Raw genomic sequence first — 23,245 nt, 5'->3', positions numbered from 1 at the left:
TGATGTTCTTCCATAAAGTCATAATTTTTAAAAAAAATACTAAAAAATGAGCATTTCTTGAGAAATGCTCAATGTCTTTACAATTTTTTTAATCCAAATTTTTGTTTATGCTTAAATCCCAAGCTCTGAACAGGGATCTGTATTTTCCTATTAGTCTTGGACTCTGCAGACTTCTGAGCACTTAATAAGTACTTATTTACTTGGATACTTTGAAAGATCCATGATCTCATCTCCATGGGTACTCCCCTCCACCAACACACAGCCTCTCACATTCTCTAATCAAAGGCTGTGTCAACAGAGGTAAACTCTGGTAGACCAGCCATACTTTGCTGGAAAAGGGTCCATCAAACGAATGTGTGCTGTCTACCAAAGATCAGCCCCATGAAGCTCCTAGAGGCCCTTCACCTCAAGGTGAACATAGGTGATTTTAGCCATGGCACCTCAAGAAACAGATATATTCAAAGGTATAGGAAAAAATATCTAAGAATGCAAATTGGGTTCAAAAAATAATCATACTTGAGTACTTCTCAAAAAATGAGTTTGACATGTTTCTTTCAGGTAACTTTTAAAATACATTAACCCATATCTCTTTCTTAGCCCCTAATTTTCACTATTTTATTAATCAATAAATTTGTATAACACCAATGGGAAAAACTGGGATAATTGTACAAATCACAGCACAGTCAAGAATTCTAGCATATTAGCTGGATGTTTGAAATATTTTGTCTTTTTCCCCAGACCAGTCACCTCTTTGCTTCATTTTCAGAAATATCGAGGAAGATGAATTTGATAGCTTCTATGACTAAAAAAAAAAAGATAAGGTCTGAAATTTTCTGTGTAGTCCATGTTCAGTACTTCCTTCTAATACTAAAATTATATTCAGACTATAGGAATAGAGGGGCTCAGGGCCTGGAGTCAGGAAAACTCATCTTCCTAAGTTCAAATCTGGCCTCAGTCACTTACTACCTGTTTGACCCTGGGCAAGTCACTTAACTCTGCCTCAGTTTCCTCATCTGTAAAATGATCTGGAGAAGTAAATGGCAAACCATTTCAGTATCTGTGCCAATAAAACCCCAAATCGGGTCATGAAGAGTTAGACTTAACTCTGTTGCCTCAGTTTCCTCATTTATAAAGTGAGCTGGAGAAGGAAATGGTAACTCATTCCAGTATCTTTGCCAAAAAAACTCCAAATAGAATCGTAAAGAGTCAGATAGGATTGAAAATGACTGAAAGACAACATAAGAATAAGGGCTAGAGCTGAAATTTTATTGGTGCAGGGAACTCTCAAGTAAGAAAACTTGCTCTATCAATATCGCTCAGAACATTCTCTATAAACTGTAACCTTAAGTTGTTCAATATTTATGTTTTCTGAAGCTTTGAGAGGTTCAGTGACTTACCCTACATCACATAGTCAGTTTATGTCAGGAGCAGAATGTAAACATAGTTTTTCCTGGCACTGAAGCCAGTTTCTATCCATTACTCCATCATGATTCTAAACTATAAGACATTAAAAAAAAACCTTTTGGCTTCAGCAGCAAGGGAAAATATTCAGGCTAATAAGAGATTTGATAAGGTAATTAAAAGTGGTGGTAAATGGAGTGCTGGACTAGAGTAGGAAGACACTAGTTCAAATCATGTCTTGAACACTTAGTAGATGTGTGATCCTGTACAAGTCACTTAAACTCTGTCTGCCTCAATTCTCTCATCTGTGCAATGGGTTTAATAATAGCACCTACTTTATAGAGCTGTTGTGAGAACTGAATCAGAATAATATATAAAGCATGTTGTAGTCCTTAAGGTGCTATCTAAATCTTATTAAGATTATCGTGTTACTTTGAAGAATTTAGAGCCAAATACAACCAGGTCTCTAATGAGGAAAGGTTAAACCCCAACAGCAAAATACTTTGGGTTGTTTCTAGTGTATCTTTGTCAAAGAATATTAAAGAAAGATTAGGTTTTGCTGAAGAAAAGAATTACTTCTGAAAAAATTTTTTGGGAGTAGGAAAAATTAATTCAGTGCCTAAAGGGACAGACTGAAATCATTTCAAGTTTTTTCACAGTTGAATTACTGAGATGAGATTTATACAACAAACAGAAGAAATATTTCCAGGACAAGAAAATCAGGGATGCTAATGTGATTTTCGTTTGGGGGTGCATTATACATACTTAGCATCTCATCTCCTTTACCACCTCCAAGATTCCTATGGCCTCAAGCTCCAAGTCATTTTTATGCTGCACCTGTAAGAAAGAGAGCTACCCTCGAAACCTTTCTTTCCCCCCTGGATCTAGTCGCTGAGAAAGTCTTTATGAGTGCTTCAGCACCAGAGCAGTCCATCCTCCCCGAGGCATTCTGATTTATGCTCTGAGTGGGTACAGACACACACACACAGCACTGTGAACAATCTAACTGCCTTTTCAATTTCATTCCAAATGTTTTGCTGTTCAGATATGGAATATCAGCGTGGTTGAAGTGTGCAGAATAGGAGTTTCCTGTTCTACGTGCAAGAAAGCCTTCAGTTTGAAGGGGAAAAAAAATCAACAAAACCACATTCTGATCAATCGACCCTTTCTGTATAGTGGGATTCTTTCTCTAGTCTTACAAAGTTTAGCATTGCATTGCAAGTGAATGGCAGAAAAGCATAAAGAATATTCAGCAACCGTCCAATAAACCCTCTGATGGACAGCAAATAGCTCTATCTCTAAACGTATGGCTCTGTCTGTAATAACTGAAAAATGGAGGGAAGGAGCTTAGAGTTATATGTGGATTATATAATATCATATAAATACAACTCGAAAGGTCTAGGATAAGGAAGAAAATGGAGAGTGGAAAGAGCAGTCCCAACTATCCCTGAATTACCAGCTGAGAAAAGACCTAGGTTCAAATCCTGACACTGATACTGTGTGATCATGAGCCCATTAATCTTGCATGTGAGTTTCAGGCAACTCTCCAAGACTATTAATTCCAGACTGCTCAAAATCTGTCTTGGCCGAAGAAGTTCCTTTCACCCAAAAAATCAAAGCTCCTTCACTCATTAAGCCACTAAATCATCAGATCTAATAAACAAACAAATAAGATTAGTATATATGAAATGTATTTTTTTATATGCTTCTGATGGGTGTTTATCAAATCCTCACATTAAGAGTCTTTGGCTTTTAAAAATAAGAGCAGTTTCTATATCTTGACATACGTGGATAATATTGTGTAGACATATTATACAAAAAACAGTTCTTAAAGATTTTAAAGTTGGAAACACCGGGCAGCATTTGGTACATGAATAAATTATGCTTATATTGAGAATCTCCCCGTAAGTTTTAGAAATCTGGAGGTAATTCATATAACTTGAAATGTCTCCATCTTAGAACGTTACACAACGAATGGCTTTGTTAATAAGAACAGAAAAGTGGTCTGATTTTTGAGTATAATAATATATAACACTGCTAGTTTCTGATGCTAGGTAAAGTAAATCATATTTAAAACTCCAGATAATGAGGGTCGTTCTAAAACCTGATTACAGTTCTACACACCAAAAATTCTTATTATATTTAGTTGTAGAAATATATTATCAATATTCTTAGTCAGCTTAATAATCCAGGAAAAAGTAGTTTCCACTCTTCTTTTGTTCAACATCCTTGATTGAATTAAGTTTATTTATGTTTGGCCTAGAGTTGTTTGGGTCTCTTCCGAAAGTAATTTTAAGCTGAGGCAAAAATTTCTTCATACTAGCCAAAAGGGTTTGAGGACTGTTTGCAAATGCCATCACAAATGATGACCCAATCTGCTAGTTAGGTGGCCATGATAAAGGCATGTTCTACCACAAAGACTGTATTTTTTGCATGAAAAATGTTTGACAGAGTTTGACAACTCTGGCTGTCATTAGACACTGCTCAGATTCCAAGTACGCAGATGGTTCATCAATTAAATAGACATCAGCAGGTTTGCCCAGACAAAGAGCTAAAGCAACTTGTTGTAACTCATTGCCAGATAACGTCTGCACCTCTTGATTTATGATGTTTTCAAACTGCGAGGCTTCATTATATCAGTAACAAATTGTGGGTGAGTATAAGCATCTCATATCTTCTCATGTAGTAATTGGCATACACTTCCTGTTGATTTGGGACTGAATTTCTCTGACTTATAGCTGACATTTAGAACTGGTACCTCCTCTCCCTCATCAGGTTTAAGTTGGCCAGCAAGCATTATGTTGAATGTAGTTTTACCAGTACCATTTTTTCCTAACATCACCATGATTCCAGAGTCTGTGAATTCTCTAGCAATGATTGCAAGTGGAATTCACCCATCTTTTTCTTCATTCCTGGATATTTATACACACACATCTTTTTCACTTCTTCCTCATTTGCTGCCTAAAACACTTTAAAAACCAGTGATGCATATCTGAATCATAAGTTTTCCATAGGGATATAACCATCCAAGAAAATATTTATGCCTTCTCCTATGCTAAGAGGTATAGTAACAACATCATAAGCACTTGGCACTCCATACAAACAACAGATGAAGTCACAAAGATAATCTAAAACACTTAGATAATGCTCCATAAAAATGATATATCAGAATTTATTAGTGATTATATAGTAATGGCAGCCTTTAGCCACTGCTTAATATCTAGGTAGCTAGAAGGTTCCTCAAACATGAAAATATCTGCTTTCTGTATGCAAACAATGGCTTCAGCAAATCTTTGCAACTCTCCTCCTGAGAAGTCCTCAACATTTCATTCTTTGAGATGGGTTAAGTCAAGCTGCTGACACACAGTAGTTTGTGTCTTTGTTTCATCCTTCTGATCCAAAACAGAACTCACAATGCCCTTTGCAGCTTTGAGAATCTGGTCACGTACTGAGGCTTAATAATCACTTTTAGGTCATATTCTAGAATCTTGGTGAAATAGCTTTGCAATGCAGATCCTTAAAAGTAAGTCAAGATTTCTTGCCAGTCTGGTGGATCATTATGTTTTCCAAGGTTTGGTTTTTGCTTTACTGCTAAATTTTCAAGGCAGTTGACTTTCCAATACCATTGGTTCCAACTAATCCTCAAACTTGATCTGGACTAGGGATAGGCAACCTGTGAAGTCTGAAGCCAGTGGCACCATATTGATGCATTGTTTCCTTTTCTAGGTTGCTAGGTAAATTGACAATTGACAAAGCACCAAAAGGGCTTTCTTAATACAAATACCACAGCCAATGCAAAGTGTTTCAGAAATCCATGCTCATTTGCTCTGTGGTGTGGCCTCTATGTGTAGTTTTCCCATTTGCATTACTAGACAACTCTTTTTGCACTCCTGTGGGCATTTTCTTTAGCTTACATTTGTCATGATTGACAATAGCAATTCTTATTAATTTTTCTGCCGTATTTGTCAGTGCAGACTTACAATATAGAAAGAAAGATGAGAAGCAGGAACTCAGGTCTTCTGGAGGAAAACAGCTGCCCCAGAAGTAGCATGGACAGCAGGCAGCGATGACCTAGGATCCCGCCTCAGGCTGCAGACTGCACAAAGCATTTCTTTAGTCGTTAGCCAAAATAGTGGTGCCCAGCCGTTGCTTGCACTCACCGCAGAGGCTGGAGCATGCCCACAAAAAAGCCAGCAGGCAGTGAGGTGGCTGGCCCCTGCCTGTGGAAATGTATTCTTAATAAGCCATCAACAAATGTTTTTTCACTGTTTGATGTACTGGGAGTTCCAAACTAAGAAATGAAATCCTTCCCACCAAAGCTAGTCATGTCAAGTCACCTTGGAAAGTTTCAGTTGCATTTTTTAAAAAAATCTGTTATAGTCACACAATTATTTCATTGGTCTCTGATAGGATTTGAGCCTCTGTGAGCCTTCTTTGATTATCCCAATTGATAGCTACTTCCCCCATGTCTCCAAACATGATAGTTTAGAGATAAGAAGACCTAAATTTAGGAAGTTATTGATTGGTGAAGGCAAATAAGTGGAACTCTATCTTTAGCTAAAGGAAGGAACTCCTATATTTGATCAAAAGAAGGAACTCCTGTATTTGTTCAAGGTAGAAGTCCCCCCCAAACACCATTGTTTAATTAGTGATTAGACAACAGGATTCTGGTACTTTCTACTGTTTGTTACAAATATCAGGTACAAAAGAAGATAGGAAATGGGGGAAACTGGTTTTCTGGAACACAGCAAAAAAAGGGACATTCAAGGGAGGGAGGGAGGGTTTAGTGCAGTAAATGTCTATCTGTATTCCTAATACAGGTTAGTACAGGCATAAATGACAAACTATAAATCTATTTAAAAATCTATCAATTAAAAGCAACATAATCATCAATACATCGGTATTGTCATCAATACATAGTGGAATGATTAATCATAGCTCTTATCCTAATAGTATCAACCATCAGAACTAACTCAAATTTAGTCTTATTCTTCTTAATTCATGACTACAATCACTAATACCTATCACAATGAACTAAATAAATACTGATTAAATTGAGTAAATGTATAGAATTATTTTCACAACTGTTTACATTCCTATATAGGAAGACGATAATTATAATTCCTAAGAACTTTATCATTAATAAGGCAGTTAGGAGTATATATAGACATATGGCATAGATGTGAATTGACTGTAATGGAATGATTAAAAAAAATAAAATGAAGAGTTGAGAAAGAGGGATGCAATGGGAGATGGAGTAAGGAAGAGGAAGAATGGGGAAAATTATCTCATATAAAAGAGGTGCAAAAGAAAGAGCTTTTACAGTGGACAGGAAGATGGAGTGGGGTGAGCAATGCTTGAACCTTACTTTCATCAGAATTGGCTCAAAGAGGAAATAACATACACATTTAGTTGGGTATAGAAATCTATCTTACCCTACTGAGAAGTAAATGAGTAAGGGCATAGAAGAAGGGCTGGTAGAAGGGAGGTTGGATTAGGGGAGACAATGGTCAGAAGCAAAACAGACTTTTGAGAAGGGACAGAGTAAAAAGAGAGAAAGAGAGAGGGGAAAAATAGGATGGAAAGTAATACATAGTAATTATAGCTATGAATGTGAATGAGATGTACTTACCCATAAAATGGAAGCAGATAGCAGAATGGATTAAAAAAAACAGACCCAACAATATGTTGTTTACAAGAAACACACTTGTAAGAGAGAAATCTACACAAAGTAAAAATAAGGGGCTAGCACAGAATCTATTATACTTCAGCTAAGGTTAAAAAAAAAAGCAGGGATAGCAATCATGATTTCAGACAAAGTAAAAACTAAATAGACCTAATTAAAAGAGATAAGCAAGGAAACTACATTTTGCTAAAAGGAAAAATTAAATTAATTACAGGAGGAAATAGACAGTAAAACTATTTTATAGGGGGACTTCAACTTTCTGTTCTCAGAAGTAGATAAATCTGACCATAAAATAAACAAGAAAGAAGTTAAGTACATTAATTAAATTTTAGAGAAGTTAGATATGATAGACCTCTAGGGAAAAGGAGTATACCTTTTTCTCAGCTGCATATAGCACCTTTATAAAAATTGACCACGTGTTAGGGCATGAAAAGTTCACAACCAAATGCAGAAAAGCAGAAATATTAAATGCATCCTTTTCAGATCAAAATGCAATAAAAATTATATTCAATAAAGGGTCATGGAAACAAAAACTAAAAATTCATCAGAAACTAAACAATCTAATCCCAAAGAATGAGTGGGTCAAAGAACAAATGAATTGATGAATATTTACAAAAATATAAATTGCCCAGATTAACAGAAAAGGAAATAGAATACTTAAATAATCCTATCTTAGAGAAAGAAATTAAACAAGTCATAAATGAGCACCGTAAGAAAAAATCCCAAGAACTAGATGGATTTACAAGTGAATTCTACCAAACATTTAAAGAACAATTAATTCCAATACTATACTAGCTATTTGGAAAAATAAGCCACAAAGGAGTCTTACCAAATTCCTTTTACAACACAAATGTGGTGCTGATAACTAAACCAGGAAGAGCAAAAACAGAGAAAGAAAGCTACAGATCAATTTCCCTAATTGATGAAAAAATTTTAAATAAAATACTAGCAAAGGGATTAAAGGAATACATCAAAAAATTCATATACTGTGACCAGGTGGAATTTATACCAAGAATGCAGGGCTGGTTTAATACTAGGAAAACTATCAGCATAGTTGACCATATCAATAAAAAAGCCAAAAGAAATCATATGATTGTCTCAACAGATGCAGAAAAAGCTTTTGACAAAATATAACATCTATTCCTATTAAAAACACTAGAAAGCACTGGAATAAATGGAGCTTTCCTTAAAATGATAAGCAGTTATCTATCTAAAACCATTAGCAAACATTAGTTGTAATGGGAATAAACTCACAACCTTCCCAATACAACCAGGAGTGAAGCAAGGATGTTCATTCTCACCACTATTATTCAACATTGTACGGAAATGTTAGATATAGTAAAAAGAGAAGAAAAAGAAACTGAAGGAATTAAAATAAGCAATGAGGAAACAAAACTATTATTCTTTGTAGATGATATGATGGTATATTTAGAGAATCCTATAGAATCAACTAAAAAATCTACTAATTAACAACTTCAGCAAAGTTGCAGGATATAAAATAAACCTATATAAATCATCAGCATTTCTATATATATATACATATATATATTACCAACAAAGTCCATCAGGAAGAAATAAAGAAATTCTATTTAAAATGACTGCAGAAAATATAAAATACTTGGGTGTCTACCTGCCAAGACAAATTCAGAAACCATATAAACACAAATATAAAACATTTTTCAAGCAAATAAAATCAAATCTAAAAAACTGGGGAAATATTAATTATTCATGGGTAGGCTGAGCCAATATTTTAAAAAATGACAATTCTGCCTAAATTAATTTACTTATTCAGTGCCATTTTAATCAAATTACAAAAAAGATATTTTATAGAGGGACACAATTCATCTGGAAGAACAAAAGGTTAAGATTATCAAAGGAATAAATGAAAGAAATATGAAGGGAGGTAGCCCAGCCATACCAGATCTCAAACTGTATTACAAAGAGATAATCATCAAAACTATCTGGTACTGACTGAAAAATAGAGTGATGGATCAGTGGAATCAGTTAGGTACACAATACAGAGTAATAACCATAGTAATCTAGTATTTGAGAAACCCAAAGATCCAAGCTTTTGGGCAAGAGCTCACTGCTTGAGAAAAACTGCTGGGAAAACTAGAAAATGTCAGAAACTGAGTTTAGACCAACATCTCCTACCACATACACAGATAAGGTCAAAATAGTTTCATGGTTAAGACATAAAGAATTGTATCATGAGCAAATTAGAGAAGCACGGGAAAATTACATATGGATAAGGGAAGAATTTATGACCAAACAAGAGATACAGGGCATTATGGGATATAAAATGGATACTTTTGATTACTTACAAAGGTTTTGCCTAAACAAAACCAATGTAGCCATGATTAGAAGGAAAGCAAAGAACTGGGAACATTTTTTACAGGAAGTTTGTCTGATAAAGGGCTCATTTCTCAAATACATAGAGAACTGAGCCAAATTTATAATAATACAAATCACTACCCAAGAGATAAATGGTCAAAGGATCTGAACAGGCAGTTCTCAGAAGAATCAAAGCTATCTATAGTCATATGGAAAAGTGCTCTAAATCACTACTGACTAGAGAAATGAAAATTAAAACAACTCAGAAGTACCACTTCACACCTATTAGATTGGCTAATATGATAGAAAAAGAAAATGACAAAAGTTGAAGAGAATGTGGAAAAACAGGGACACTAATATTATCGGTGGAGTAGTGAATTGATCCAACCATTCTGTAGAGCAGTTTGGAACTATGCCCAAAAGTCTATAAGACTATGCATACCCTTTCACCTAGCAATGCCACTACTGGGTCTCTATCACAAAGAGATCAAAGAAAAAGAAAAAGGACCTTTATGTACAAAAATAGTTATAACAGCTCTTTTGGTGGTGGTAAAGAATTGGAAATTGAGAGGTTATCCATCAGTTGGAAAATGGCTACACAAGTTGTGGTACATGATTGTGATAAAATACTATTGTGCTATAAGAAATGATGAACAAGATTCATTCAGAAAAACCTGTGAAGATTTACATGAATGGATGAAAAGTGAAGTGAGCAGAACGAAGAGAACATTGTACACAGTAACAATAATATTGTACTGTGATCGATATGAATGGCTTAGCTTATTATGATCAATACAAAGATCTAAGACAATTCCAAAGGACCCATGATGAAAAAAAATGTTGTTTATTTCTAGAGAGAAATGTGATGAACTATGAGTGCAGATTGAAGCATGCTTTTTAAACTATTTTTTCTTGAGGCTTGGGGGGTCTGTGTTTTGTTTTGCATCATGGCTAATATGAAAATGTTTTGCATGACTGTACAGGTATAATCTACATTAAATTTCATGCCTTCTTCAGGAGAGGGAAGTGGAGCAAGGGAGGGAATGAATTTGGATTTTCAAATTTCTTTAAAAAATGAATGTTAAAAAATACATGTTGTTGAGAAAAGAATAAAATTAAACCAAATACCCCCCCAACCCCCAGCAACCTTGAAGTACTATCTCAAAATCTGTTAACATGGCAAAAAGGGAATTTGCAAAAGGCTGTGGGGGGGGGTTGTAGGAAAATAGATACACAAATCACTATTGGTGAAACTGTCAACTAGTCTAACCATTCTGAAAACTAATTTGGAAGAATGTCCAAAAAACATTCAAACTGTGTATACTTTTTGTTCCATCATTACCATTACTGGGTTTATACTCCAAAGAGATCAGAAAAAGAGGAGGATCTACATGTATAAAAATATAGGAGTTCTTTTTGGGGTGGTAAAGAATTGGGAATGGAGGGAGTGCCCATCAACTAGGGAATAGAAAAACAAGTTATGGTATAGGAATGTGGTAGAAGACTGGTTTCAGTAAAACCTGTGAAGACATGAACAGATACAAAGTAAAGTGAGTACAACCAGGAGAATAATTTACACAGTAAAAGCAATATTGTAGAGATAACCAACTGTGAAAGACTTGGTAGCTCTGATCAATACAATCACCTACCATAAGTCCAAAGGTCTCATGTTGAAAAATACTATCTACTACCAAATAAAGAACTAATGGACTCAGGATGCAGATTAGAGAACATTTTTTTCTCTTTCTTTTTCTTTCTTTTTTTTTAAAGTTGCTAATACAGACATTTTTTCTTCTATTATTTCATATTTGTAATGGATTTTGTATTTCTTGCTTGCCTAATTGGTGGAAGAAGGGTAGTGGGGGAAAGAATTTGGATCTGAAAATTAAATAAAAATTGAATTAGAAGAGTAATTAGAGTTTTAAGTCACACACACACACACACACACACACACACATACATACACACACACACACACCCCCCTCCTACTCAAAGGTTAAAGGGGACCTGGTTCAGAGGTTCTTAAGTGCTACCCTTTGACTGAATCCAAACTTCACTGAACAAATCCCCTTGATAAAAGGAGTTGTTCTGTAAAAGTTGGACTCAGTCAATAGGCTCCATCCAAGGACCTAGAAGGCCACATGCAGCCTGGTCCAACAAACAGAAAAAGAATGCAACTCTGGAATCTCCAAATCCCCCCCAAAAATTTTGGTCAATAAAGAGATAACATTATCGATCTGGTATAGATTAAAGTCTAGGAAGACTTTCCTGAGTCCTTCAGTTGTTAATATTTTCTCCCTCTTGAAATGATTTTGCAATTTGAAATTATTTTTATGAACTTTACATTTAACTATCTGCATAAATCTTCTGTTGCCTTCAGTAGACTATAGGTTCCTCAATGGCACAGCTTGTTTGGCTTCTGTCTGTATTGTTAGCATATATCACCTAGTAGGAGCTTATTAGTTTTTTGGTGAATCAAATTCAATTGGTCAGACTAAAACATATCCAGATACCTGTGACCTCCCAAAGTAAGGTATCTCCCTGTCTAGGGAAATCTTGAATGGTTTGAAACATTCTACATCCCAACTGGGATTTCTTTTGAATGTTATGACTTCAGAGATATTGATTTTCACTAAACAAGCAAGGAATAAAGAAGTCTTTCAACATGATTCTATACTGCAGAAACAACTCGGAGAATTGTGACAACATTCAATTATAGAGAGCTCAAAGGGGCCAAAATACTAAGGTCCTCAAAGGAGTAAAATCACTACATTTTAATCAGACAAGAACTCATTTAAGAGTAGACTCTAATTAAAGGAGGGGGAAAGATGCATGTGGAACTCTATTTATGAGCTACGAAAATGAAAAACCATGTATAACTACAAAATAAAATACTTGACATCATCTCAATGATTTATAAGATACGGGTATAAAAAAGAAAAACCCAGCCGAGGTCAGAATATAAACATTTGTTATTTAATTGAAGTGGAAAAAAATCAATCAGAGTCCTATTTATTTTCTTTTAATTGTAGTTCTCAAGGTATGCAACTGTGCTAAATAAGTAACTTTCAGTAGAAGGACTCCACAATAGCATGTAAGAACAATCTTGGGAGGTGGCTAACATTTCACTTTCACAAATGACTTCTATAGAGCATCTGGCATTAATGGGAACATAAATGACTGTCATAACTTCCTTGAATATCCAGCATCACCTTGTACCCAATAGCTCATGGAAACTTAAAAAGTTTGCTGGAATATTTGAAAACTTGTCATCCTAATTCCATTTAAAGTGCTACTGCTTATTCTTAATTGAATTCATTGGTTTTCTTGGCTGCTTTTTATTTGTACCTCTATATATTTTGATGCCTCTCTGATCCCCCAAGTAATTTACATTTGCATTTTCATGAAGGTTTGTGATGGAAGCATTTTGATTTTACAGTGCACACTCCTAAAACAGAATGATCAATTAGCTTCCAGAGCAAATAGCCAGCAGATTTATGCAAAAACTGAATCATTTAGCAGCATATCATGGCAACTGCAGAATATTTCTAAAATCATAGTGCATTCTCTTTTTTTTTTCATATTTTTAGTATATACAAATAGCCTCAGGTCAACAGGACCTAGGGAAAGAAAAGTAAACTTAGGAATCTAGGGACCAGTAGTGATGAATTAGATAGGAAAGAAAGATTGGTTTAGAGGTTCTTTGGGAAAATGGAAGCCAAAAGTTGAGTTAAAATCTGAGAATTAAAATGGGAAAGAAGGCAGAAGTAACAGCTTACCAACAACCAATAAAAGAGATTATCCTCTTCTCAGAAGAAAACCTTTGGGGCAGCTAGGTGGTGCAGTGGTTAGAGTAAAAGCCCTGGATTCAGAAGGCCCTGAGTTCAAATCTGGCCTCAGACATGTAACACTTACCAGCTGTGTGACCCTGGGCAAGTCACTTAACCCCATTGCCTAGACCAAAAAAAAAAAAGAAAGAAAACTTTTGCTTTATATACAAACATTTTCAATAAGACTTAAGGGTCAAATCTGCCCTCTGGCTCATATGTATACACCCACCAGTTGGAACTTAAAATATATAAATTTACCATAGGAAAATCAGCTGACATTTCTATTAACAGTATATTGGGCTAAGTACTGAATCCTTCTAAAGGATCCCTAAAGAGTCAATCTTGAATGAACGTCAACAAAATCCTTCAAAGCAGTGCAACAAGGACACTAGGCAGAGGAGAATACGTTCATGGATTTACACATGGATGGTCATCTAATCCAACTCTTTCACTTGCAGAAATTGAGTTCCAGCAAGGTTAAGAGTCTAATTACAAGCAGAGCTAGCCTTTGAACCCAGATTCTCTTGATTTCAAATCAAACACTCCTCCTACTAAACCACTCACAGTCAGAGACGATAAAACCGGCAAATTGTTTTTTCCAATACAAGCTTTCTCTGTTTGCTGGAACAAGACACTGAACCTATTCCTTCCTAACTATTTTCATAAGGGTCAAGTAGTCAGTGGGCAATAAACATTCATCAGGTGCCTACTATGTGCCAGGCACTGTGATAAGCACTGGGGACACAAAAAGACGTGAAAGATAGTCCTTCATCTCAAGACCCTCACAATCTGCTGGGGGAGACAATAAGCAAAACAAACATGTACAAACAAGATACGGATAAGGAAAAAAGGGAGCTAATCAACAGAATGAAGACGCTAAAATCAGGGGAGGTTGGGGAAAGCTTCCTATAGAAGGGGGGATTTTTATTGGGACTTGAAGGAAGCTAGGCAAGTTCAGTAGGTGGAGATAAGGAAGGAGAGTGTTCCAGGCATGGGACACAGCCAGAAAAAATGCCTGGAGCTGAAAAAAGGAGTGCTTTGCTGTAAAACTGCCAAGAGGCCAGTGTCACTGAATTGAAGAATACTTGGCTGGGAGTAAGGTATAAGAAGATTGAAAGTAGGAGGGGGCTAAGTTATGAAGGGCTTATCATATCATACTAACTTGTGAGACTTGTTTCTATGACCAACGTAACTTAGTAGTTATAAAGACAACTCCTGTTTATTTGGAGATTGTCTTCAAGCGACTCATAGTAATGGTAAACTGAGAAATAATGGAGTGGCCTGAAATCTCTTGGACAGCTAATATGGGGTTCCTGGAAATGAATCACAGACCTTCACAACTGAGATTTGGAAGGATACCAAAGACCATGCCATGTTAGGGGACAGTAACAAGGAATACTCTTCAGCCTGCCAGGTGAAGAAAAGGAATGTGTCTCTACATGAAGACCATGAGAATCTATTCAGAACAATGCTCTTTCTAACATGTTTAGGTTGAGATCCTACAATTCTACTACCTGAGCAACATAGAACCAGTCATCAGAATTGAATGCTGTAGTCTAGTGTTGGGGAAAGAGCTCTGGATTTGGAGTTAGGAGACCAGGGTTCTACTTCCAACTAGGAATGGTAGTTAACACCAGAAGCGAAAACTTGGATGACTCTTTTAACCTCTTCCTTGCCTATCAGATTCCTGCTCTTCTTAAATTCTCTCTTTAACCCCTACAAGGAACCACAGCTGAAGGCTTCAGGCACTTTCTTAGCAGTATGCAATGCCACTCACACTAGCTTACTTTTATCAGTTGGGGAAACCAAATAAGCTGAAAACACTCCCCCAAATTGGGGGGCGAGGCAGCTGAGTGGTACAGTAGATGGGAGCACTGGGTTTGGAATCAGGAAGATTTATCTTCCTGAGTTCAAATCCAGTCTCAGAGACTAACTAGTTGTGTAACCCTGATCACTTGACCCTGTTTGACCCAGTTTGTAGAATTGCCTCAGTTTGCCTTATCTGTAAAATGAGCTAGAGAAGGAAATGGCAAACCACTCTAGTATGTTTGTCAAAAGACCCTAAATGGGGGCACAAAGAGTCAGATATTACTGAAATGACTGAACAGCAACAATTCTCCAGATAAGATTGGGGTGCTAAAGATTTACATCACCTGAATACCACTCTGCTTGATGTCACCCTCTACCAAAATGAGGTTAAACTAGATTATCACTAGGGGTCTTTCTAGCTCTAAATCCTGTGATTCTGTGGTAAGCAGACCACCTTTCAGAACCTTTGCTAGTAAAAGGCAATACACAAAATAGCAATCTAATAACAATACCAAGCATTTGTACGTCAGCTTTAAGGTTTTCAAAACACTTTAAAATTATCTCATTTGATTCTTCACAAGTCAACATTGCAACATAGCAGCCAAAGAAAGCTAATTTGATCTTCTGTTATGTTAATAAATGCTACATTAATTGCTGACAACTAGAAGTCCTAACACAAAGTAAGTTTGACCTCATAGATATCAGTAAATGAAATGTAATCCAAATATGGCTCTGATTGGGTCTATCTTATTTGAAAGAAACAGAATAGGTGAAAGGAGAGGAAGAACCAGAGGGGAGAAACATATGGGAAAATGTTTGAGTAAAGATAAAACCAGGGAGAAACACAAGCAATTTTTTGTACATAGACCACCTGGACAGAAAGGAAACAGATGAGAAATTTGTGAAACAGATTACAATCCTAGCGTAGACATATGTTCAATATGGCAGTGATGGGGACTCATTTAGAAATGTGCTTGCGCTCTCTCTCTCTCTGCCACAAGCAAAGCAACTAACAACTTCTAAGACAATGATAAGCCCTTCACACTATGAAAGGTCTGGGAACTGGATCTGATTCTCACGAATAGAAAGAAAATGGCTTATGGGGCAGAAATGAGCAAACCCTCAATGACCATTCTTCATAGAGTCTGTGAGAAGAGAAAAGCCTGCTCATTTAAACTCTCCCCCAAACCCCTCCAAATACCTGTAAAAATGACTCTAAACAAATTCTAGAGCAGAAGAACCCACAAAAAGACAGAGTGAAACAAATGTCCAGCCTAAGACATCCTGGAAGGTCCACAGGAAAGGTTCTGTTGCACCAGACTGAGAGAGGAGCACAGTCCTGCACAAGTCACACTAGCCCAGACCAGGCACCAGCAAACATGGAGCAGGCCTCAGGCACTGAATTACTGGCAGCTGTAGTGGTGTCGAGGCTTCTCAATCCACAAATGCCAAAGACAACTTAGAAGGTCGGTAGGAAAGGTCAAAGGAGCAGTCCAGGTCTGGCGCCAGCACAGCCCCCAGTAGATTGTGAGGGTCTTGAGATTAAGGACTATCTTTCACCTCTTTTTGTGTCCCCAGTGCTTATCACAGACAGAACAGTTGTACAATACTTCATCTGAAGAAGAGCTATGGGTTTTAGTGGATTGTTAAGCGCTATAAGGAAATTAGATAGCTAGGTGGCACAGTGGATAAAATATTGGGCCTGGAGGTGGGAGGACCTGAGCTAAAATCTGGCCTCAGACACTAAGTAGCAGTGTGATCTTGGACTAGTCACTTAATCTCTGTCTACCTCAGTTTCCTCAACTATAAAATGGGTATTATTAACAGCACCTACCTCACAGAATTGCCACCAGGATCAAATGAGATATTTGGGAAGTACTTAGCACAGTGACTGACACATAGTAGGCATTATATGAATGCTTATTTCTTTTCCTTTCTCTCCCTCCCCCAATACAAGTCAATAGTATGATATGGTATCCAAGAAAAGCTATATGATCTTGTGCTGCATTGAGAAGAATAACTTTCAGGCATAAGGAAATGATAAGAATTCTACTCTTCTCTGATCAGACTACATCTGAAATATCTAGTTCAATTACGCAATCCACAAGTTTATGAGACATATCAGGATAGGGAGTGTCAAGAGGATAATTTTGAATTCATGTCGTTTTAAGATTGGTTGAAGGAAATGGAAATGTTTACTTGGGAGAAAAGAGCACCTAGTCCTCTCCCTCCCATTAGCTTGTGTTGTGTGTGTGCATACAATATATAGTATGTGTATATGTTTAAATATACATACCTATATGTGTTTATATATGTACATATGTGTATATATACATGTATATTTGTACGTGCATGCATATATACATACATACATACATACATACATACCATTTTTCCCTAATAGAATGAAAGCTCCTTGAGACCAAGGACTGATTTATTTATGTCTTTATATCTCTAGCAAACAGTGCCTGGCACACAGTAGGGGCTTGATAAATGTTTGTTGATTGAACAATGAGAGCTATCCAAAAGTGGAATAGACAGTCCCAGAATGTAGTGGGTACCCCACCCCCAGTACTGGAAGTTTCTAAGCAGAAAGTGGAAGAGTTTTGGGCTAATATTGAAAATCATGTTCATTTCTGGAAGATATGCTGCCTTGGAAGCAGAAGGAAATGTCCAGGAACATGCTAGAAAATGGGAAGAAATAAGACTGAAATTAATGATTTGTCACAGATAATCCACATGATAATCCAATCATGATATGATGGTTACTTCTTAAATGATCAAATTACAGGAGATAGGATGTTCTTTATAGTGAATATGTGTATATACAATATATATATATATATATATTATATATATATATATTCACAGACATACACATATATGTGTGTGTTATCTTTGTATACATTGATTACTTATAGATATTTGTCTAAATAGATAATAGTGAGATAAATGATTGATATGTAGGTAGGTAGGTTTTTATTTTTTCTCCCCACCTGGACATGTGATTTCATTAATAGAGAACTCCTAGGGAATAACTTCTAAAAATGCAGATCAACACTATATCTGAAACTTGCAGTTTTACAGAGTTGCTGGGGAGCCCCTGAGAAGTTATTTAACTTTCTTTTTTCTTTCAGGGTATAAGAAGCCTAGATTGGTCATGTGAAAAAAAATGCCTTTATTTTTCACTCTTTAATAGACTTAATGAGTAAAGAGCATATTGCAGCTTCAGTTCATGTAATTAGATATATTAACCCAGAATATCCAGAATAAAGAGGTGTACAGAGTTATTTAACTTTTGCAGTGAAACTGCCAGTTTGCCTTAGAGATGGGCTTTGAACTGAGGTCTTCCTGAGGGCGGCTAGATGGTGCAGTGGATAAAGCACTGGAAGACTCATCTTACTAGCTGTGTGACCCTAGGCAAGCTTCTTAACCCTATTTATCTCAGTTTCTGTTTGTAAAATGAGCTGAAGATGGAAATGCCAAACCACTCCTGTATCCTTGCTAACAAAGCCGCAAAATAGGGTTGTGAAGCATTGGACACGACTGAAAATAAGTGAACAATTTCCTGACAACATAGTTCCTAGCATATGGTAATGCTTTCTTGATGGGCCGATTGTGAAGTCAGCTCTCTCTTCACTATTCAAGGCTGCCTCCTTATTAAAAACTAGTCTATAATTTAATAGATCAGCATCACAAAAGCTAGCATGTTTTGAAGGCAGGCTTGAAACTTTGTTGTCTTGGGCTCCCTATTTACTACCATGATGCCCAGCATTGTACAGATCCCCTTTCAGTACGAAGAGGTGATGTTTTCTTTCTTATCCACTCATCTATCCATACTGTTCACAAGCATATTTAAGTACTTATAATGCATAAGGCACTGTCTAAGGTCAAGTCATAAATGCTTCAACACAACTTCTCTTTCTAATCCTCTGGAATTTTTGTTTATATTCTTCTGTAGAACTTCTACAGATGGCACATACAATACTCTAGAGGTTTTCCTCTAGGTCGTTTTACATTTTGTGGATACTACTGAAACATACAGGCTATACATCTGTTATCTCTCTCACCATGTGATCAAGCAACCTCCAATTACAATAATTTTTAGTATTTCTTCAATGATATCCCTTATGGCACTAGCACATAAGCCATTATTATCTGAATTATGCTGCGGCCTGTTTGCTTCTATAATGGGTCTTACTTTTGCCTTTGGGATCATGTACAACTTCAAATCTTTAGAGATTATAGCGTCCCCAGATTTGCAACCATACAGCATTACTGTTGGTTTAATATTTGTGTTAAAAATTGTATTTTGATACTGGAGAGTAGCTTGGGATCAATAAAAACAAGCTATTTCTTTAATGTAATCCATCTCCTTTCCTTCTATATAATTCTGGGCCCAAATCATTGTTCACCTACTATACCTGTCTCAGCTATATGCAATGATGTACTAATTCGATAGGAAGGCTATCCAGTTAAATGCTAGAGCCTAGCATCATGTATTCATTTAGTTTTTTTTCTGTATAGACTGTTAGAACAAATTCTTTTCAACTACAATGGATCTTATTAAATTGCTTCTATGATGTTCTTGGGACTGATGTAATCAGTACCATATCACTTGCAAACTGGAACATTTGGAAGATCTCATCATCTATAGGAAATTATGGTAAACTTCCATTGAGACCTTGCACAAAACATCCTCCACGATAGCAACGAACTCCTTGGGTAATATTTAAGTCCCTGTTCTTTGGATTTCTTATTACTTAGAGAGTCATTGGATAGAGATATTTCTGTGGTTATATGTACCAAGAGTCTTACTTATCACATATACATTCACTTGCCTTACTAGTCCTTTACAAGGGCTAGGTTAAAAAAACCCAAAATCCTTGGTTTAGTGAAACTGTTCTGGATAAGATATGTATTAGGCAAGTTTGCTAAAATCTCTCGAATGTAGGCAGATTACTTCTGATAACTGAAAGATCTAGGATTTGAGCTTTTCTTCATTTAAAAATTCTCAACATTGATCAGTTCTCCATTTGGCTACTTAGTTCCAGTTCCTATGAGTTCAGTCGGGGTGGGGAAATGAAAGAGCTAAATTTATTTCCACCTAAATTTATGGCTAATGGAGCAATGGATCTCCTGATACAGAATAAATACATGATATGATATAATGTAATATAATATAATAAATATAAATTATGACGCAATAATGTTATGTTATGCCATGCTAATGTTATGTTATGTTATATTATGTTATATTACATTATGTGATATTTCTCATGAAACAGAAGAACACTGACCAAACTATTATACTCCAAATCATTCCTATCATACAATAAAAAAAAACAAGGCTTCACTCCTCACAAATATCATTATTTTGGAACAAAATAATTGTCATCATTGTCATTTAAAAACTGTTAAACTCAAGAAACTACAAGAAATTATTGAGATTGGTGGGGAACATAATATTATCGCCAATGGCATCAATAAATATGACAAGACCATAGCCTAGAATGAGAAGGGAACTTAAAGGTTAACAGCTCCTATGCCTTCTTTTTACAGATGGGGAAACTGATGCCCAGAGAGGTTAATGGATTTGCTCACCTAGTATCACATAACTAGCATTAGCTGTTTCCAACAGGGGTTGGGGTGGAAAGAGGGGATTTGAATCCAGATCTACTAACTTCAGACCTCTCTAATCCATTCATTACACTGGTGCTATTCACTGTGAAAATTGAACTTAAGGATTTATTTGAAAATGAAACTGCCATTCCTGGAAGGTAAATCTCTTAACCTCATTCTAAAGAAAAGAGGCTGCTCAAATTCAGAATCTGGCAGGTGTTGGGGGTTTAAGGTGACTAATGCTGAGAAGTTGCACTGCAAGTCTGTGAAAATCCACAAGGTGGCAGGAGCGCACCGTCTGCCTTCTCTGCAGCTGCTCCTAACAGACATTATCATTTAATCCTCTTTGCTATGTGGTCACAGTACGTGCTGCCAGAAAGATTTCACACCTCAAAGAATAGTCTCTTGTCTTAGGTGGTGCTTGTTAGTACACAGTCTGTGCTCATCACAGACAAAGGGACAAAAGGAACCAGGAAAATTCTAAGCAAACAGAATTACAAACCTATTCAATAACCACTGGGAGGTGACATATTTAAAGTGTTGCCTTTATTATTCCAAATGCTCCCAAAATCCCTCTGTAGGCCAGGTCTGAGCCTTTCCTGCTTTAAGCCTTTTTGTTGTTGTTGTTATTAGAATCCCTTTCACTTGTGCAATGGCATAGAAATGTGTTAAGTTTAGTTGCAAAGAGCCCTGACTTTAGACTCGAAAGACCTGGATGTGAATTCTGGCTCTGCTGTGTGACCATGAGCAAACCACTTTACCTCCCTCATCTGAGAAATGAGGGGACTGGATTAGATCATTGTGTCATGGTCACCTTTGGCAGTCTGGTGAGGCCTTTCTTAGAATATTGTCTTAAAATGCACAAAGAAAATACGTCGAATTCCAAGTGAAACCAATTATAGTGAAATACAGTTCTAAAAATATTTTTAAAAACAGATTCATGGACAAGCAATCCCTTTCAATCCTAAATTCTTTTTTTTTTAGGCAATTGGAGTTAAGTGACTTGCCCAGGGTCACACAGCTAGTAAGTGTCAAGTGTTTGGTTTGAGGCTGAATTTGAACTCAGGTCCTCCTGACTTCAGGGCCGGTGCTCTCTCCACTGCACCACCTAGCTGCCCCTCAACCCTAAATTCTAAAGCTTATTTTCATCCTTCTCAGATGAGAGGTGAGTCTATTGGCAATAAGTGAAAGTAAAGTTTCCTTTGTTTTTGGCTGGATAGAGTGGGTAGTCTCCTATTTTTTTTTTTTTGCAGGGGTGGTGGGGGAGGGCGGGATTGAAGGCATCTTTAAGCCTTCTTCTTTCTTCATTTCAATGGATCTGTGGTTTCATTCTTATGGGTAATCTACAGTGATACAGAATAAAACCATCTAGGCTTTCTCATCCTGTAAGAATCTTGTCACCTGTCTTTGCCCAAAATTCTGGGTCTTCTCTCTAGGTTTGACAGTGTGAATACTTGTGAGGCGTATACACAGCCCATCTCCTTTTCCAGCCCTCCTTCTCTGATGACATCCCTCATGCCATTTCTCTTGAGCAAGTCACTGTTGATAATATGTTGTAGCCTATTCATGCTTGTGCCTCTAGGTTGCCCTGTCCATAAAGCTCAACCATAATTCTTCAGACACTATGGTTTTCATGCCATTCCCTAACACCACCAAGAATATCAACATTAAAAAGATCCTGAATTCTTTCTTTAGATTTGCACTCATTACCCTTGCCACTGAGATTCTCTTTCAAAATGTAAATACTCTTGTGCAAAGTAACCCATTAAGATCCTAACATTAAGTACAGTTTTTGACAACTTGCATTCATATATGCCTTTATGATTATAGTATACTTTCAAATATATTATCTCTTTTGATCATTACAACCACCCTTTGTGGAACAAAGATCATACCTATTTTGCAGATAAAACCGAGCTCTGACAGATAGGACTTCTTCAAGGTTACTCGCTAGTAAGTGGCAGAGTCAACACCCAAACCCAAATATCTATCACTTCTAGTTAGGTGTTGTTCTTTACCTCCTATCCTTCATTATAACTCCTTTACTAGATAATTTTCCCCTGAATAGGAAATTATTTTCAACGTTTCTCACCTCTAACCCCCACTCAATGTTCAGAAGAGAACACTGGGTACCTAGGAGAAGTAGGCACATATAGGGTGCCTCAAAGGCATCCCTTTTTCATACTTTTGCCCAGGGCTGTCCTATGTGCAGGTCAGTTAAGTAACCCCACGGCCCTTTGGTCTGTGACTCTAGAACTTTGTAGCCCTTGGTTTCATTTGCAAACTGTCTCTTGGATGTTTGCTCTTCTACATGCCTTTGTCTAAAATGAACCATCATGTTTCTGATTTGTCAGCTGCCAGAACTATAGATAATCATGCATGTAGAGCTGGAAGTGACTTTACCCATCCTTCAGATGAGGAAACTGAAGTCTAAGGAGGTAAAAGGTCACAAAAGTGGTGTCAGAAATGAGATTCAAACCCAAGTTTTCAGACACAAAATTAGGGCTCTTCCCACTGTACCACATTGGCCACCTTAGAGTTAGAGTCAGAAGTGCCTTCAGAG

At 36.7% G+C, this 23,245-nt stretch overlaps 1 pseudogene; it reads right to left on the bottom strand.

The window, feature by feature from the left end:
* Positions 1–3,581: 3,581 nt before the first annotated feature.
* LOC110223303 (ATP-binding cassette sub-family E member 1 pseudogene) overlaps positions 3,582–23,245 on the bottom strand; it is a 31,176-nt pseudogene continuing 11,512 nt past the window's right edge.

This window comes from Phascolarctos cinereus, unplaced genomic scaffold, assembly GCF_003287225.1.
Source record: "Phascolarctos cinereus isolate Bilbo 61053 unplaced genomic scaffold, phaCin_HiC Scaffold_7;HRSCAF=346, whole genome shotgun sequence".
NCBI lineage: Eukaryota > Metazoa > Chordata > Mammalia > Diprotodontia > Phascolarctidae > Phascolarctos > Phascolarctos cinereus.
Note: the sequence above shows the minus strand (reverse complement) of the source record. Positions and strands in the feature narration are given on the sequence as shown.